Source organism: Ascaphus truei, chromosome 14, assembly GCF_040206685.1.
Source record: "Ascaphus truei isolate aAscTru1 chromosome 14, aAscTru1.hap1, whole genome shotgun sequence".
In the NCBI taxonomy this organism is placed as follows: domain Eukaryota; kingdom Metazoa; phylum Chordata; class Amphibia; order Anura; family Ascaphidae; genus Ascaphus; species Ascaphus truei.
The window spans coordinates 34,633,919-34,652,956 of record NC_134496.1 but is presented as its reverse complement, the minus strand read 5'-3'; the positions used below and the strand labels follow the sequence as shown (position 1 = coordinate 34,652,956).

The 19,038-nt window shown below is 38.4% G+C and overlaps 2 long non-coding RNA genes across 2 annotated transcripts in view; both read left to right on the top strand.

The window, feature by feature from the left end:
• LOC142465402 (uncharacterized) overlaps window positions 1–2,896 on the top strand; it is a 35,204-nt gene extending 32,308 nt beyond the window's left edge. The window contains exons 3-6 of the long non-coding RNA XR_012787871.1: window positions 24–174; window positions 250–359; window positions 604–699; window positions 2,360–2,896. This is a non-coding gene — a long non-coding RNA (uncharacterized LOC142465402). The remainder of the gene's footprint in view (window positions 1–23; window positions 175–249; window positions 360–603; window positions 700–2,359) is intronic.
• A 3,835-nt stretch (window positions 2,897–6,731) lies between these two features.
• Window positions 6,732–16,708, top strand: LOC142465401 (uncharacterized). The gene is made up of 3 exons (XR_012787870.1): window positions 6,732–9,023; window positions 12,221–12,334; window positions 16,361–16,708. It is a non-coding gene; the product is annotated as an uncharacterized LOC142465401 (long non-coding RNA).
• Window positions 16,709–19,038: the final 2,330 nt, after the last annotated feature.

Below are 19,038 nucleotides of genomic sequence, written 5' to 3'. Positions count from 1 at the left end.
ATGATTTTTTATCTTTTTCATAGGACTGTTAAATCAATGTCCTTCTGGCAATACACACGTCTAAAAATGGTTGTTTTAAAAGGAAAAAAGAAAGCGTGCATAAAGTGACTGAGAGACCAGTGGACATTTGCTGGAAAGCATTTTATTCAAATTGCTCGTTGAACACCGGCGTTTGTGAGTGTACCTACACATTTCTTTTCTATATTACTAAAACTGTATTCACTATGTAACTTTCTATCTCTTATTAAGAATCAACGTTATACCAGAATGAAATCAGCAGTCAAGAACTCTATCAAAATGTAAAGAATATCAAGCAGTCTAAGCTATATATCACCATATGTGCTTATTCTGAACTATATGTAAGTGATTGTTTTTAACATCTATTAATCTTCAAAATTTGCAAGTTTCAAGAGTGTATGCGCCAGAAATGTGTTTTTCTCCCTTTTTCATCCTTCTAAAAATGCTAATTTATTTGACTGTGCTTGTTAGTCCATAAATGTTGGGTCTATATATATATATATATATATATATATATATATATATATATTCCCTTCTCAGCCCTGATGATTACGTTTTAGTTGATATCTTTTTTTTATTTTTTAGAAATATTCTTCCAGCAAATCAGGAGTCCTTTCCAGTCATATTTGTGAAAGCATTGCTTATAAAACATTGACTGGGAATGAAGCCAAGAGCTAGTAGGTATGTATTATGACAATATCACGTTACAAAACACAGCCAATCATACATTTGTTGGCATGATAGGTAGATTTTTTTTTTTGGATATTTGCTTGATCAAAAAATATTTACATTCATATTTACACCCAATGACATGCATTTAAATACATACTTTGTAAAAACAAAAATGATGGGTAGAAACATAACTTACATAAAGTCATTAATGTCTACGCCATATAGTTTCAAACTAATACTATCTGTTCATGATGGTTAATTATTGAGAAAACATGGCATCTCTATCTGTATTGTGTGTACACAAATAGAAGGACTGATCATAACATCGATTCAAAATCTTTACGTTTTACCCAAAAATACATATTGAATATTCATCACCAACAGGACTCTGGGTACATTTTGTTCTGTTTCACTCTCTGAAAAAAGTGACCACGCGATGTACTTTATGGTGTAAATATTTTCTTCCTTGATGTATGTTGCTCAGTCGAGCATTATAGTGTGAAGTCAAATATACGAGAAAACCCGTTTTACACTAGTCCCACGAGGGATGAATCTCATCCTCTTTGATTATGATGTTAGATGAAATGTCATTGCTAACATGTGCTGCATTGTTTATCTTTGCTTAATAATCTGGCAGCGCGGAATTCTGCTACTTGTATTTTCGGCTTCACAGTTTTATTTGCACTTTCACCTGCAAAGTTGTTTGCTCTGTTTTGGGATATTAACGCTTAGGTTTTTCACCTTCTCAGCAAGAATTTTTTTTTTGTCAGTAACACATTGTATAGGTTAATTTTGTATCTATTCATTTGTCTTCTTTCGTGTACAGAACCAGCTTGATAATATCCCATATTTTACTATAAAAGAGTCTAATTTGTTGTATTTCAATTGACATCAAAGATTGTAGATTGTAAGCTGTCACAAGCAGGGCCCTCATTTGTATCTGTTTGTGCATGTTTGCCCATATTTGTATTTGTATGTAACTCTGTTTATGTAATTATCTCAACTCTGTACCCCCTTGTATATGCTTCAGAATATGTTGTCTCTTTACAAACAAACGATAATAATAAATAACATTTCAGAATGGTCACATTGCTTGTTATCTTACATGTGATGGTTCGGGTACACTAATAGCTGGTGATTCGTTGCAGTTAGATGTACCTACTGTGGAATTAATACGGGAGTCATTCTTAGAAGATGTACTGTAGAATTCAAGACTTAACAATCTCTTCATATAGTATAGAGTGACACACTGTGCTCATTTGCATGTCATTACCCAGAATCCATAGATGTAATGGAAGCACTGTTTGCCAAGTGATAATGGGAAAATACAGGGTTGCAGACCTGTTTGAGACATGCAAATGCACCACAAGTGGTATTTTTATTTACTCATATATACAGTGAAAGCATATTCAAAAGAGACATCAGATAACCATTGAGTCCATGATGTTTATTTATGATAGTAGTTGACCCAAACTATGTATTTGCCTTTGACATCCTGTCTTTATTTATGGTTTGGGCATCAAACACGATAGAGCAAATATATCGTTCATAAGACCAAAACAATCTTACCTAACAAATGACTAAACTTCTAGTTAAAATGGGTTCATCTATTGTTTCCTTAAAGTATAAATACCGTCTGTTCGATCTTTTAAATTTTTTTTTTTTACAGCATTCCCTCGTGAACTACACTACGTTATTTTCAGCTCTCCCTTGTTTCCGTGACATTTACTCTGTATGTCACGTGATGTCCCGTTGTTATGGAAACGCGACACCATTTGACATTGCGGCGCCATGATGGGGAAACTGCAGGAAGACATTGCAAAGGAGAGGGTAAGAGGCTTCGCACAAGTTCCCTGCACTGAGCCCTGTAATATTACCAGCTGGCACTGCATAGATACCAGCTCATGATGAGAGTCTGAATATTTGGACATGCAGAGTGGCAATAAAGCTGGGGACTCAGGCACGAGCTGTGTAAGCCCTTCGGAGCGCCAATAGACAGATGCAAACTTCTCAGTAGGATTTCTAGAATACGATGTAAGAAGCACAGAGGGTGAGGGGGCGTGTCTGAGGCCTTGCGAGCCCTCCCCTTTCTTACCTTTATTTCTCTCCACCCTCTGTCACTCACTCTCCCCCCTCCCTCTCCTGCACGCCCTCTCTTCTCTCTCCACCCCTCCGCTTTCACTCAATTACCCCATCTCACTCAATCCTCCCTTTCCTTGCACTCATTTCCCCCTCCTCCCCTGGCCACACACACAATTCTCCCTCCCACACTGCCCACACAACCCCCTCCCCCCATACACCCACAAATACCCCCTCCCAATACAAAACAACCACCCCAAATACCGACACAACTACACCTTACCAGATACAGACACACTACATAGACTCCCAGATGCAAACACCCCCCAGATACAACCCCCCATCAGATAAATACCACTACTTCCCCCAGATAAACACCACCACCACCCCCCAAATACAAATCACTTCACCCCCAAATACAAATCCCCCCTCCATAAATCCAATTCCCCACTCTACAAATACATTTACCACCCTCCCAAATGCACTTTCCACCCTCCCACAAATACACTTACCACTTACCACTGGTTGCTTCTGTCACCGCTGGGCCACAGCTCTCCTCAGCTACTGCCTCATCCCACGCCGGGCCTCTCTCTCCCTACAGAAGCTGAGCCTGGCTTCTGGGTGCACCAAGGCTGGAGAAAGAGGATGGCAGCAGGTGAGGAGAGCCTGCACTGGTCCAACCTCTTGTTGCCACCACCGGCCCCGGCTCTCCCCAGCTGCTGCCTCATCCCACACCTCTCTCTTCAACCTGGGTGCACCGGAAGTCACGCTCAGCTTCCGGCACACACTAGTTGGAGAGAGAGAGAGGCTCGGCGTGGGACAAGGCAGCAGCTGAGGAGAGCCGGGGCCCGGTGGCACCAACCAGAGGCCCGGAACACTTGTCCCGGCTCTCCCCCTCTGATGGCGGCCCTGGTGCCAGGTGATAAAACAAAATATTTTGGGAGCTCCCATCCTGCTCGCTTCATCAGGTGTATAGTTGTTTGTGTATACCACAATATACGCCTGTTCCTGGGGAAGGTATTGCCGACATCTAGCACCTTGACAAGTAGTCAGCAGCAGCACTAGGAGTAAGTGTCCCCTTTCTCCTATATACCACCTGATACTTTGCCAGTCCTTTCAAAAATAGCTAAAGAATCAATATATTTTTACATTTTGTAATATAATAGTTCTTGGTATTACTATATAGCCTACTAAACTAGTATAAGTATAGTAGTACCTGGCTTACCTTTTCACATGATGTGCTTAGCTCAGTGTTGATATTGGTTAAAATTGCACCTTTTATCTTGTAATCCTGTAATTGCCTTCACATTTCTATATTTCTTAAAACTCTCATGGGGTTTTATTTGACAGAAAAACGTTTTTTCATCAAACAAACCAAAAAACAAAAACAGATTAATGTTGTTGCTTATTACTGTATTGTTATGGAATCTGTCTAAATGAGGAAAGATCGCTGTCTCCGCTTCAACTGGATGAAGCAGTTTATAGAAAATTCATGCCTCAGTGCCATTTTCAAAGTCCCTTCCAAAAAACACTCTTGATTAATGTGTCCCTAAAATAGGACATGGCTGGAGGACTCCACGAAGTAAGTAATCAGATGCCAAATGGAAAGTACAGTAGTGCTAGATGCCAAGTTCATGATTGTAGATCATAGAAGTGGAACTGTCACCAGTTAGTCACTGTGTCGTTGTCTTCTCTTTTGGAATGGAGTTGTGTCAAAAGTAAGAGAGATTCTTATGTTTGATGTAAATTATTAGGTGGGGAAGTTTATGACATTCAGACCTTGAGGGTTATCTTTCATGAAGAGAAAGCGCTATCAAAAAGGCGCTTTAACCATATAAAGTGCAATTCTTATAATGAGACAAAAGTAGTGATACTGGTGATTTATCAGTGAGAAAAAAATCATACAAGTGCAATTAATTTTAAATCTTTTAGCAATAAATGCTGTGAGGTGTAGTATAAATAAAAGTGATTACAGGCATACCTCGCATTAACGTACACAATGAGACCGGAGCATGTATGTAAAGCGAACATTTACTTAAAGTGAAGGACTACCTTTTTTCCACTTATCGATGCATGTACTGTACTGCAATCGTCATATACGTGATAACTGGTGTAAATAACGCATTTGCAACAGGTTCTATAGTCTCCCCACTTGCGCACAGCTTTGGTACAGGTAGGGAGGCGGTATTGATGTTCAGGACATGCTGACAGGCGTGAGCTGCCGTTTGCCTATTGGGCGATATATCCTTACTCGCGAGTGTACTTAAAGTGAGTGTCCTTAAACCGGGGAATGCCTGTATAGGTTGTTGCTCAAACCCTCTTGTGGATTGCGTTTCCAATCCTTTGCTCACAGTAGTCCAGATCTCGGGAAGCGCAGGTATATATAAAAAGATACAAAAAACATACAATGGTGCAATATGTTTTGAACACCGTCTTTACACAGTGATTGCAATTTCCACTCTAAGCGTTTCTGCAGCTTACCTGTTTCATCTGGAGTGATAGTGATTGTATTGGCTGCCTATCAGTACCCTCTACTTTCTTCCTATTGGATGTAACATGAGGATGTTTATGACATTCAGACCTCGTGGGTTATCTTTCATGCCTAGAAGAAAATGGTAGACAGGGACATACATTTTGACACATCATTGTCATCAAGAGTTGCCAATTGAAATAGACAGTCCCTATTTTGCAATCAACCTAACAGTGTAGTTGTCTTCCTTTAACATATTTAGTTGTCCTTTAATTGGTCGCCCAGCACCTTGAATTCATTGTACAACTCACCTTTAACTCAAAATAGCAATCTGATGCATTTCCGGAAGTAGTGAAAAGGGCCTTAATATGATGAAGGTGAGCCAATTTAAATAGACAGGCCTCCTCATGTTTATCACTAAAAAAATATCTGGGTTTTCTATACATTCGATGAGACACATCAAAAATAGAAAACACAAAGGAAGGACAAATGTATTAATGTTATTAACAATAAAAAATGATGTACAGTAGGTGCTATGAAAAAATACAGGAGGTTATACAAGTTTAAATGCAGGTCACCAGTAGTCTTAGAGGTTAGGAATGAGTCAAACTTTTATCAGAGGTTACCTCCCAACTGGGCGATTTAGATGCTGTTATAAACCAGTTGGAAGTAACCAATGCATCAGGAAAACTTTTTAATTACGTGTATTGTATCTTCTATTATTTCCAAAAGCATGCTGGAGCTTTCACTGGATGTTCCATGCAGAATCATGCCACAGAGGTTGATTTTAGCACTAATTTAATTGTAATTGACAGAAAATATTGTCCTTGAAGCTGGTGTTTCCAGAAACAAAACTCAAACATGGTTCTGCACTGTTTAATTGAGCTGACGGAGGTGGAAATGCACTCCAAAAACAAAGAACTCTGCATAGTTGACAATCAAACATTTATTACCCCTTTCAGGCAGATGTGTTTATCTTTTATTGGATAACGACAACATCTGTGAACAAGTTACAAGTCTAATGCTGTCACAGCAAAGTGTTAAAATATGGTTTTGGATCACAGGCAGAATAAGAAATTCCATAATGACTAGGTTTCAATTTATTATAATAGTGAATTCAAAATGTATCTGCAGATATAGATTTTTTGTTCATATCTGTTTCTGACTTTACCACTGTTTCGGGGACAGTGTAAGACTTATTTCTTCCTTCTGGCTTTTCCTAGCTAACAAAATTAATTGTGTATAATTTTAGTTTGTTCATAAAGTGACTATAAATTATTGCAGTGCTCCCTTAAGTGGAGTTGTGCTTTTACTTATAGAATAGATGAGGATGAGAATGAGAATGAGAATGAGAATCAGGATGAGGATGAGGATGATGATGATGATGATGATGATGATGATGATGATGATGATGATGATGATGATGATGATGATGATGATGACGATGGTGATGATGATGATGATGATGATGGTGATGATGATGATGATAATGATGATGATGATGATGATGATGATGATGATGATGATGATGATGATGATGATGATAATGATGATCAGTGTTCGACAAACCTATACATTTACAAGCCCCGGGCGAGTGGATTTAACATCGTGGCGAGCTCCTATTGGCCCAAGCAGCACACATGTGGTGCTAGGTGGCGAGTAGATTTTTTTGTTTGGCGAGTAGATTTTTTGGTGATTTGTCGACCACTGATGATGATGATGATGATGATGATATCAATTGAAACATTCACAATCTTTCACATTCTATGGAATCTACCGGGATTTGAAAATGTGGAAGGGAGATTGGAGATAAACAAAGAGAGGGCACAATGTCAGTGGCAGCAGAAAGGGATAAAAGACCTTAGACTGCTATAGCCAACTTTGTATCTGCCAGGTTTACACTTCTTTATATTTACTGCAGTAATGAGTAAATAACACCGAGTATGTTTGTTTATAGGAGAAGCCCCTTTTTTCTGGTTGAAATTAATAAATATTGGCCATACCACCCCAGCATAGAGATATAGTGGTCTCATAGCTCCCTGATTTATAGCTACATTCTTCTGCTGTCTCACATTAAACCACATGAAGCTGCAACAAGAGGTCATCATTTGCACTTTTTGTAGTGCAGCTTCAAGAAACCTCAAGCCCACCACATCAGTACTGCTACCTATCTATCCTCCCACAATGTGACATGACCCAAAGGCCTGGATTCTGGAAAATCAGTAACCCTAGTTAACAATTGTGTGCAGTATATTACCATACTTGTATACTTTCTTAATAATACACGTATATACAGTTGTAGCCCACACATATTCTTCCCTGGAGCCACTGAATTTTGTTTTAGCCACTGTTGGCCATTGCTACTATTTCATTGAGGGTTATTGTATGGCCACGAAACCTATGCATTTTATAGCTCATACTGTATATATGTTTAATATAGATTTGATTGCTGCTTTTCTATGCTTTGTTCAAGAATAGTGTCTTTAATTGATGTTAATATTTGCCACCTTTGGTGTGTTCATATGATGTACAATGGTGATGCTGGCTCCGTATAAACAGTCTAACTCAAGTATTTGTGCTGCTTCCTTACTTCTTGAGTTACTGCCGTGATGTTACCTACTTGTCTCCACTACCGTATTATGAGAATCCTTTCATTCATTTGCTCGTACTATTCTTAGTCAAGGTCTTCATTTCCTTACAATTGAGTTTATTTTTTACTCAAAATTCAGGTACTTGACAGTGTGTCTTACAACAGCTTTTTCTACCTTTTACAGATAATTTATTTTCAACATACTAAATGTAACTGACTTATTTGGGGTTTGTTTTGGCATTAAAAGTAGTCGGGGCATGCAGCCAAGGCCATTTTTAGAATATGTTCCCTACCTTTCACCTACTGATGATTGTTGGCTTATTTTAGTAATACAAAATGATAAGCTTCTATGTTGATGAAAGCTAGTCATGTATGGCCATGCCCATCTAATGTTTGCGGGCTCTTCTTATAAACATGCACTCATTCCAATCCCCATATTATTATTCAATGTAGAAAGGATTTCGAGTGTTCACTGCTGGTAGGGGTTGATTAGATAAACCAATGAAGTAATAAAAGCTTTAACAAACACAATGGGATGTTATTGAGGGGGTTCACCACAATGGCTAACACACTTATAGTATCGGCTTGTTCTTACTGAAGAAGTGACGCGCAGGCACATGAAACGCGTAGGGTCAGAGTTCAGAGCTATTCGGAAGGGACTCGTGTGAACAGCGTGGCAGACGTGCATCAACAAACAGGAAGAGGTTTTTCTCCCCAAGGTCCGCCTTCAGCGTCTGAGAATTTGTTCCAGAGGCGCGGGGCAGCACTGGAGTGCTTGCGTAGGCACTCTTCTGTCATCGGAGGACAATCATCACCTCTCTGCGTGTGACGCACATTGCCTGCATACTTGCTTCATTTTGTGAGTAGGTTTTCGGTTTTACCCCACCGGACCAGCTTCCTCACGAGTCTCATATTTTAGCATTTTATGTTCTTATGTTGTTGCATTAAATTAGCTCTTTTTATTATCTTCAGTCTTGCTATTGTTATTTGTTGTCTATTGTGTGTTCAGTTTTGTCTTGTAAGTGTTTTGTTTGTCTTATTCAGTGTACACTATGATTTGTTTTTGTGCTTGATTCCACATATTCCGGGATCCACGGCTGTGGGCTCATCCAATCATCAAGCCTTCAACAGTGTCTCTGCAACCCCTCTACATATTGGACTTTCCAAGACCATATGCATGGACATAAGGCGCCGGTTCGTATTGTTTTTTGTGTTATCCTTGACCTTTGTGGTTTAGATCTGTAGCAAGTCAGCCTTGCCTCAAGTTTGAGGTAATTTAGTACTTTTTATTATAATTGTATTCACACACTACACCAGTGATTTATAGTATTAACGCTTTGTTGCACCATACTTTCTTTATTCTTTGGCTTGTTCTTACTGCATTGAATAAAATAAAAGTTGCCACAAAATGCATAAACTGATAATCTCAAGCAAATGTGCATAATAAAAAAATCATACTAAAAGCTTCCAGCAGCACTGAGGAACAATGTTGTGTGAAACATAAAAGGAGAGGGCACAAACAGGCTCTAGCAAATTAATTTATTGGAGTTGGAGCACCGGCAAACATGCAATATCTTATTCTGCATATGGAGTGCATGGGGGAACCTTTTCTACATCGAACAATATCGTGTTCCATTGTTTTCCACGGGACATATTAATAAACGTGCATGGGACTCAAGTTGTTTAATATCCAAGAAATGCCAATATATTTAAACAAAATAGAAAATCATGAACATATAAAGTACATATCTCCCATGGGTCTCTGAAACCCTGTTTTCCTACAATTGTCACACAGGAGAACTCCACCGTGCTTTGTACAGTGGAGAGTGTTTGTCAATTTTTTACCATCATAGTCTACGAAGTCCCTATTCTAATATACATTTTGGTGCAAGGGGTCACAAGAGGTTGGGATTCAAACTCGGTTTCCTAGCTTCAAAGATAGCACCATTTTAACAATGACATTCTTGATATCACATTTGGCTAGGGAATAAATGATTCAGTGGCAACATTTGTTATGGCGGGTAAACCCCATCCTAGTTATGTTTATATATATATTCCCGAAGGGATTTCCTATCCGAATTCCCATAGTACACAAAAAACGAATATATTTCTAGAAATTCATAATCCAATACAATTTACTGGAGTCTGAAGTCCCAAGAACTCATAATATAATGCATACAAGTTTATCAGCTTACCCATTCTTATTACTACTGTACTAAATAAAATATAGGCTTCCAAGCTAAAGATCCCAGAATTTTAATCTGAATAATGCAGATGCAGAACTGGCAACAATATATACAGTATACTGTATATATTTTGCAATTAAGTAAATGGTAGTAAAAACAGTGTTTAAATGCCCATTATGTTGCATAAACCTGGATTAAAATTTGATGATGGCAAATTGGTTAATTGTCCACTTTGACTATACAATTTGATTGTTGTGTTGTTGTACATCATTTTACTACAGTAGATATGTGCAAAGCGGGGTGTGGGAAATCAGAACCTACAATAACCTTACATTCCAAAACCGGATACAAAACCAAAACCATTAAGATTTGTAGAATGAAACCTCCAAAATTATTTAGAACCAGAACCAAAACACTAAGCCATGTGCCCATCTCTATGCGAGTCTCACATACCTTTTAAAAGTTTTTCAATAAGATTATTTTCATTTCCTAATTGCTTTTTTATATACTTATTTTAAGCATTTTTCATGCATCACTGTACTATTTTGACGTTTTCCTGCTTATTTTGAGTTTTTCCATGCATTGGCAAAACCAGAATCAAAACATGGAAAAAACATTTGAACCAAAACCACGTCCAAAACCTAAACACAATTTTTTTTAGAACAAAAACACGAGTGAAAGTGCCCACCCTAGGTTCTTACATATATATATATTATATATATGGTTAATGCAAAACTGCTCCGAAAGATGTAGATCTCAATTTTGTCTTATTTATTCAACCAGTGAACTGTAGATGGCTGCCTATTCTGATAGTGCTTAGTGGAAGAGACAATTGTGTATTTTCTAGCTCCACAGTGAATGAATACAGTGATATAATTAAGATGTTAAATCTATAAAACTATTAGTATAAATGTTTTTCCTGAAAATGGGAGACATGGTCAGTCCTTTTAAGGACCAAATTGTGTTTCCAAGAAAGTTGATGCATTTAAATATACTAAAATGACACACATAAAACATCAATGACTGGATTCCGTTCATGTTAATACTTTTGCTTGTGATAATACAGTTCAAGAACACAGCCATTATGTGAGCAAAGGACCTTGTGCTGATAAGTGAAAACATAATGTGATTATATCCAACCAATAAGTAACTGATACTATCCAGTACAAACAGAAACAATATATTTTTCCTCATAGAGCTATTCATGTAGAACATACAGTATGTTGATGTAACATGGCGAAGATACATCTGGGTTCCATAATATCTGCAGTTTTGCTGGATAGTTTATTTATATCTAAGTGAAGAATGATTGCTGAAGAATAGCTGGAAAGTCAGAGATGGAGTATCTTTGTTTTGATTTTAGTCATTGAACATTTGAATTTTAATGTTTAGACCACTTCTTGGACTTAGCTTCCAGAATTACTTCATACAGTGTGTAAAATTATCTTGGACCATATCATTAAAACAATGAGGAGGTTCAACAACTGACCATACATTATCATTGGGCATAATTGTGTATTCACCTTGAGTTATACAATTATTTAGGGTTTGGTTTTCTGAGCTCATTGTATTTTTGCTTTGTTATAAAGTATTACATTTATATTAGGGAGAAGGAGTGGCTCAGTGAGTAATGACACTGATTGACACTGAAATTGTTGCAGGGGAGCCTGGTTCAATTCCAGGTGTCGACTCTTTGTGACCTTGGGCAAGTCACTTTATCTCCCTGTGCCTCAGGCATAAAAAAAAAACATAGATTGTAAGCTCCACGGGGCAGAACATGCTATTATTATTATTATTATCCCTAAACTTAAAAAGTCAAACAAACCTTGTTGGCAAGTGTCACTTGTTTATCATAAAGTAATTACTTTGTGCAAAATGTCTGTGTGTTTGGTAATGGTTTTGTATCACATACCATTATACTTATATATCCATAGCTATTCAGCACTGTGGTTCTGCCAATTAATATATACTACTTAGGTATTTCACAAATGTAAACATGAACGTAATCATATGTATGTTCCCTAATACTTCACAAAGTGAGGTTTGAAGATTTGAAACAATGTTCTACTGATCTTCCCAGTGCAGTGGAGCAGAATGACTCCATCTGTAGCCAAAATCTTAGCCTAGAGATGTTATGCGCTAGCAAACAGTAGCCTTGGGCAAACACTTGCATTTGCAAAAATACACCATATCTCTCTATTACAGAATTAAACAGATTCTGTGTGGTGGAGAAGAACCAACAGGGACATACTGTATTGTGAGAAAGATTGCAGGATTTGTAGGAGCAAAACAGAATGTTCATAGAAGGAGGTGGTTAAGGTAAGAATGAAGATATGGAGGACAGATTGGAGCGAAAACTTTCTGAAAAGTGCATCTAGGTACGCATCAAAATTTAAATTGTTTGCTTGCAACAACAGAACAAAATGGGTGTCATTAAGTAGAGATGGGCAGACTTCACAAATTATCGTCCACATTAAGCCCTAAGAAACATACAAAAAATGGCAAATACAGTACATCACATGGAGCCATTCTTTAAAAATGAATGTGAGGCTACTAGCCTACAGTACCTGTAGCTCCCAGAGCTGGAAACCTTGATTGTCATACCTAGGGGCTGTCTGTTACAGTTTTGGACCATTACCACTGTTAAACATTGGGTATATTATTAATTTATAGTTACATTGTATGACTGAGATCATCATTGTACTGAGACCATCATTTCATCTCTGAAGAGTTTGACAGGTACAACTCTTTGAAGGCTGTAATAATAGGTACTGTAGCTTGTCCATTGTAGTAGAAACATCTGCAATTATTCAAAACTGGAACATCATCTTTATGAGGTTTGGCAAAATCATGTCTGGGTTTTCACGTTCCGGCTCAGGATTTTGCTCTTGCTTGCCCTCTGTAGCTGGATCATCCATCTTTGCTTCTGGCAGCTTCCTTTAAAAGGACAGCCCTGTGTACAGGAAGTTGCTGAGCAAAGTTCCAGTTTCTAACTGAATTCATGCAACGTGTTTATGTCCATTGTCTTTCACGTTACCAGATCCGGCTCACATACCTCAACTATCCTTGTCTTCAGCTCACCCCGACCACTGCAAGTATCTCGACTACCCTTGTCTTCAGCCTCCCTCGACCTCTGCATCCACACTTACTTCGCAACTCTGCTGCCAGCCCTGACCTTCGGCATACTGCGCACTACTCTCTCAGGACTCTATCCCACGGCTCAGGTCGGTTCTTTCACCTTCCTACCTCAGCCCTACGGGTCCGCTTCCTGCTTGAGACGAGCATCGTTACAATGTTCAATCAGTTAACGATGGCAAAAATTATGCTTCAGCATAAACAGTGCAACATGTACTTTCAGAGCAGCCTAAAGACCATGCAGTTTTGTATTTGCATTCATTTCCCTTTGATAAATTACGAACTTGGATTAATATCCTCATCTTTAGTAATCCCTGAAATCATCATGTTCTTATACAAAATCTATTATTCCAAAAACATCATTTGTATCCTTGCAAGTTATTTTTAAACGTCTACCAGTAAACTTAATTTGTAATAATTAAGAGTATTGCTGTAGTCATCAGTAATCAGATGTAACTATAACTGTAAACAAAACAACAAACAAATGGCATGCACTGTACAGTAGTACTACTTTGCCCCCCACAAATTCTTCTGTGCCCTTTTCTTGGTGAAGAGGCAATCAACGTGGGCGATGTGTTTCACAATTTGTTTTATTTTTTTTTAACAGTTGGATTGAAGCTGGGGGCCCACGGAACTGAACCCCATTCATTTCCGCTCCGGGGACACCTGCTTCCGGAGATACTTACCTCTGGAGGAGGTGAAGGTAGACATTCAGCTCGGATAGTAGGGTTCACGTAAAAGCACAGCTTCATAGCTCCCACGTCCTGCAGGAGGCTGTGACTTCATCAGTGTTTGGCTATTGTTCCATGTGACCTTTAAACTTTGCTGAGACCACCCCTGTTGAGGTCTGTATCTTGGGAAGCAGGTGGTCCCATAGCTGCCATTAATGGGGTTCAACTCCGGAGACCCGCTATCTTGTGTAAATTAAAACTAATTAATTGCTCCTTTACAGGCGGGGGGGATATTTGAATTAGATCCCATACGATATGGTTGACTGGCTAAAATGTGGTTTCTTTTAAAAGATCGCCATGCAAACAAATGAAACTCAGTTCTCCACAGAAGGACAGACATACTTATATACTGTGTCATGAATGAAAGAGGGATGCTTTTTTTAGTTGCAAAACTGTTCTTCTTGTTGTGGTACAAACTGAGAACCAAATACGAAGTATTATTTATTTCAAAGTGAATTTTCATCCTTATTCTGGACAAATACATATATATATATATATTTATTTGAAAAAGATTTCACAGGCACGCCAATATAGTATCCTGAATGGGCTGGTGCATATCCCATAAAGATAACAAAAACATGCATTACCAGAAAGTGTCAAAAAGGAGACAGCAGGTAAATTCTGTAAGTGTATTAAAACACAAAGCACAGAAGTCCAACGTTTCGATCCCACAGGGGGATCTTCCTCAGGGGAGTGCACATTGATTTTTTTTTACAGATTATGTTTTGTCCTCAGTTAATAAGTATATGTAGATACAAAGAAACAAAATACAAATATATAGTGCATTAAGTTCCTGTAAGTGAATTAAACAAACTAGTAGTAAAGCTATTGCATTTGCAAAGCCTACACTTATATTAAAGGCATTGAATATATTATAGGACTTTTAAATCCTCATCAGGGTAGTTCTTGGGTCAGAAAACTAATTAAAGAAGAATCCTTGCTCAATCTATCAATGACTTAAAATAGGTGCACACACAGGTAATTATAATGAATACACAAACTAGAAAATACCTAATTATCTTGTGGCTCTCCATACTGTACCAGTGAAGAAGAATAAACAGTTACTACTTATAATTAAAACATAACTTTTATTGTCCAATTAAAACTGAATAACATACACTTTGAAACAACAATTAAATATTTAAAAGTGGTTGCCAACATATAACAATTTTTATTCAAAAATGACATTAGCGATCACTGTTTAAAATGTTCCCATAAGTATTGGTAGTATATGGAAACCAAAAAACGTGCTAACTACAAGTGGTTTGGTTTCTATATACAGTACTAGCAATACTTACAGGAACATTTCATATATTTATGTGCACATTGGACATTATTTGTAAGTTTATGTATGTATTTTTATTATGTCACAACTTTAACAAGCACTAGTGCACTAAAAAAAGTGTCAAAATATACAAATCTTTTAGTTGCCAATATATATTGGTTTTATAAAATTAGGGTTTGCTCTTTAAATCAATATTTTATATTTTAAAGTTAGTCAAAATGTGACTAGCTCCAAACTAGAGAGTGGGCCACTTTTGCATTTACTGTTTTATACAGGCAAGTTACAGTAAGTTACATTTTTACACATGCTTACTTGTTATTTTTATTACAAGGGCATAATAACCATTGGGCCATTGATCCTGACTCTAAAGTATATGTATTTTGGATCCAGGGTCATGTCTGGGGTATGAATGAACCTAGCTGGCTTCAACTCAGCCCTCTTTCCAAAGCACAACAAGTCCTGTATATTTTCTTCACTTTATTTAGGAAGGCAGCAATAAAAACAGGCACTTGTGGATAAGATGTTTGTGTTGGAAAGGTGTATCTCTGTGGGTGCTTTGTAGTAAGGGCAGGTGAAAAGAATTGGCCTTGCCATAGGGGTGTAACATGAATGTACTCACTCTGCCAATGTCAGGAAGTAAAGACAGTGGGTACCGCTTGTGACACAGGGATAGGGGTCAGGCCATACTAACTGTCAGCAGGGACAGGGGGAATGGTAAAGCCCATTAACTTGGAGGACTGGAGATGTTGCAGGGCAACCAGGGGTGTGACAGACTGGAAGGAAAAAAGGCAACATAATGTATCCATTCCATCTGCACTGGGAGTGAAACTGCAAGGAAAGTAACATCCAAATACAGAACTGCCAAGGAAAAGGGGGGGGAGGTGAAACAGAGAAGGCAGAAATGGGTATTTCTGTTCCTTGACAATATGACTTCACCACCCGGGCTTTCTGGTCATCTCTCGTTAAAGAGGATGATCTGGTTTTAAGAAGTTATACGGGAATACCTGACAACCCACAGAGGTGGTGAGACCACAGCTTGTCTGCGTCTCGGGAGATTCTGTCACATTGGAATTGTTTTAAAATTCTTAAAAGAATGTGCTTATTGGAAGAACGCATTCAACTGATTTTAAGAGATATAAAGAGAATTTTTTGTACCATCTACACTATGTGTCTTTCATCTCTATTTTCCCTAAGATCATCTCTACCAAAAAAATTGAAATCCTACCTTAAAGTTACAGGTACGTCACATCCTTTTGAACTAAGGTATCCTATCACGTGGTACAGCAATATCATGTGATATGGCCATGTGGTTTGAAGGATTGACGTACCTCCCTTTGAGATGACACCCTTAACCCCCCAAAAAGAGGCAGGCACATGAGTTTGATGATGTTGCGGTACAAGAGCTTCCTGATAACCCTGGATTCGGAGGCTAACGCTTCTAAAAGTAAGTAAAATATTGAATGTATGTTATTTATTTTTTTTACAGGTTTTTTTAATTGTATTTCATTCTTTTAATGTTTTTCATTGCCCATTGACTGCTAATGTATTAGTCTATGCCCATTTAGGGAACATATTAATATAGAGATAGCCAATGCATTTTTGGCCAAATGTTTTTTTTTTTCTATTGTGTTAATTTTTCTATGTTTCGTGATTATTTGGATGAATTAGTTTGTAATTTGGATGGCTTGTGTATGTTTTATTATTTTGTATTTGGGACTTCATGTATTTTTATTAGGGTGACTATTGACTGCTATAGTGGCTTATCATGCCCATATTATATGGGTATGATGTACCACTATGCAAATAACTGGGTATAGTGGGTCCGGGGTGGGTTGTTAGGCCTCCAGGCTGGGTAGCGGGGGAGGGTGGGTTAACCCCTTTATTAACACTAAGATGATTAAGGGTTTAGAGGCCATTAGATTGTTTTATTTCATGTATTATTTCTGGCAACGGAGGACATGGCCCTGCAGTATGGTGACGAGGACGCCCTTCATAATGGCACGGGTAAGTAGAAAGGTTTATTTAGTTTATTTATGCTGCCTGGCTAATGTTTGATTTAATAATACACAAATTAGCTATTATCCATATCTTGATAAGTGTTATTTTGCCCATTCCTGTACTGTACGTGTGTGGGGGGTGTGTATTTATTGGAATCTTTGCCAAATTTTATTTTTGATACAGGATTGGCACCGCAGGCCAGTGGGGACCACCTGAGGACCCCTGCCGGCCTCTTGTATAAATTATGTGGATAATAAATTAAATTATGGTTTTATGTGGGGGCAAAGGGGGTGGTTGTGTATTGGTGGGTAATATATATTGTAATGTTTATTGGGGGCAGAGGGGTGAATGAAGGGCCAAGTACCCGCTTCACTCACCCCCTCTGCCACTAATACAGCTGCTGTTGTTCCTTAACCTCTTCATTGCCTTAGTGGCTATCCTCTAAGGTAATGAAGCTGCTTTAATGTAATTTTTATTATTAGTGTGCGGGAGCAGGGGGTCTCCTGAAATAAACCACATTGATTTCAGCCTCGGGGACCCCTGCTTCCCGAGTTACAGGTCCAGATATGGGGTGCCGGTATCTCATTCATTATTTAAATCCCCACGTCACGTGATGCTGACGATTTAAAAATGGCAGCGATACTGGCCCCCGATGCCCCATACCAGGGCCTGTAACTTGGGAAGCAGGGGGTCATTGAGGATGAAATCAAAGCGGTCCATCTCAGGAGACCCCCTGCTCCCGCACACTATTAATAAAAATTACATTAATGGAGCTTCATTACCATAGCCAATAGCCGCTACGGTAACGAATGTGTTAAATTTTTAATTAGGGTTTTATTTCTAGTGTATTGTAGCACGGGGTCTCCGGAGCAGAACATTGTTGATTTTAGGTCCGGGGACCCCCTGCCTCCCGAGATGCAGACCCCGTTATGGGGTGCCGGTGTCTCCTATGCATTTAAATGTCCCACGTCACGTGACCATGGGAATCAAATGCATAAGAGATACCGGCACGCCATAACGGGGCCTGTATCTCTGGAAGCAGGGGGTCCCCGGACCTCAAATCAACTCGGTTCTGCTCCAGAGACCCCCTGCTACAATACACTATTAATAAAATATAAATTAAAAATAATAATTTCGTGCGAGATTTGCGCAGAGAAAGGTGTCTCTCTCTCTGCAGCAGAAAGAACACGCCGGGTAAACCCTTTTCCGAGGGCCCTTATCTTCACGTCGCCGGCTACTCGCCATTTTTGCAAATGCTGCTATCCTTTGTATTCAGGGTTTTCTGCATACCGTGATAGCAACGCTGTAAAAAATGGAGATTTAAAAAAAAAAACATGGTGATTTTTTTTTTTAGTGGTGCTTAGTGCGTAGACCCCTTCATCTGGGAACTCTTAAGGACCCGTTACACCAAAAATAAACTCTACTGAAAATAATCAGGGAAATACTTCCCTTGCTGTGTACTGTACGGTACACTGAACAGTCGGCTAGTAATGTTCTACATTTCATTTTACTTAAAACTTGCTTACAATTCCCTCCTGGCACATCTGAAAAAATGACCCTGAAAATAAAAAGCTATTTTTATTACACCCCAGTTATTACACAATCAAAATGAGAACTTCTGCGAACAGCTGGGTAAGACATTCATAAAAGGAAAATCTGAGCTGTGGATAGCTTGCAATATACGAGTGTTTCAAAAGTACTGTAGTTGAGACAAGATGTGGAATTCCCTTTTATTTGTATCACAATTACTATAGACGTGTTTGTCATTAAGTTAATACTTCCTAATAAAATATCCCAAAAGAGAACTTTAATATTAGAAAGTGCTCTTTCTTTGTGTTTTAAAAGATTTATATAATAATGTGCCTTATACATGG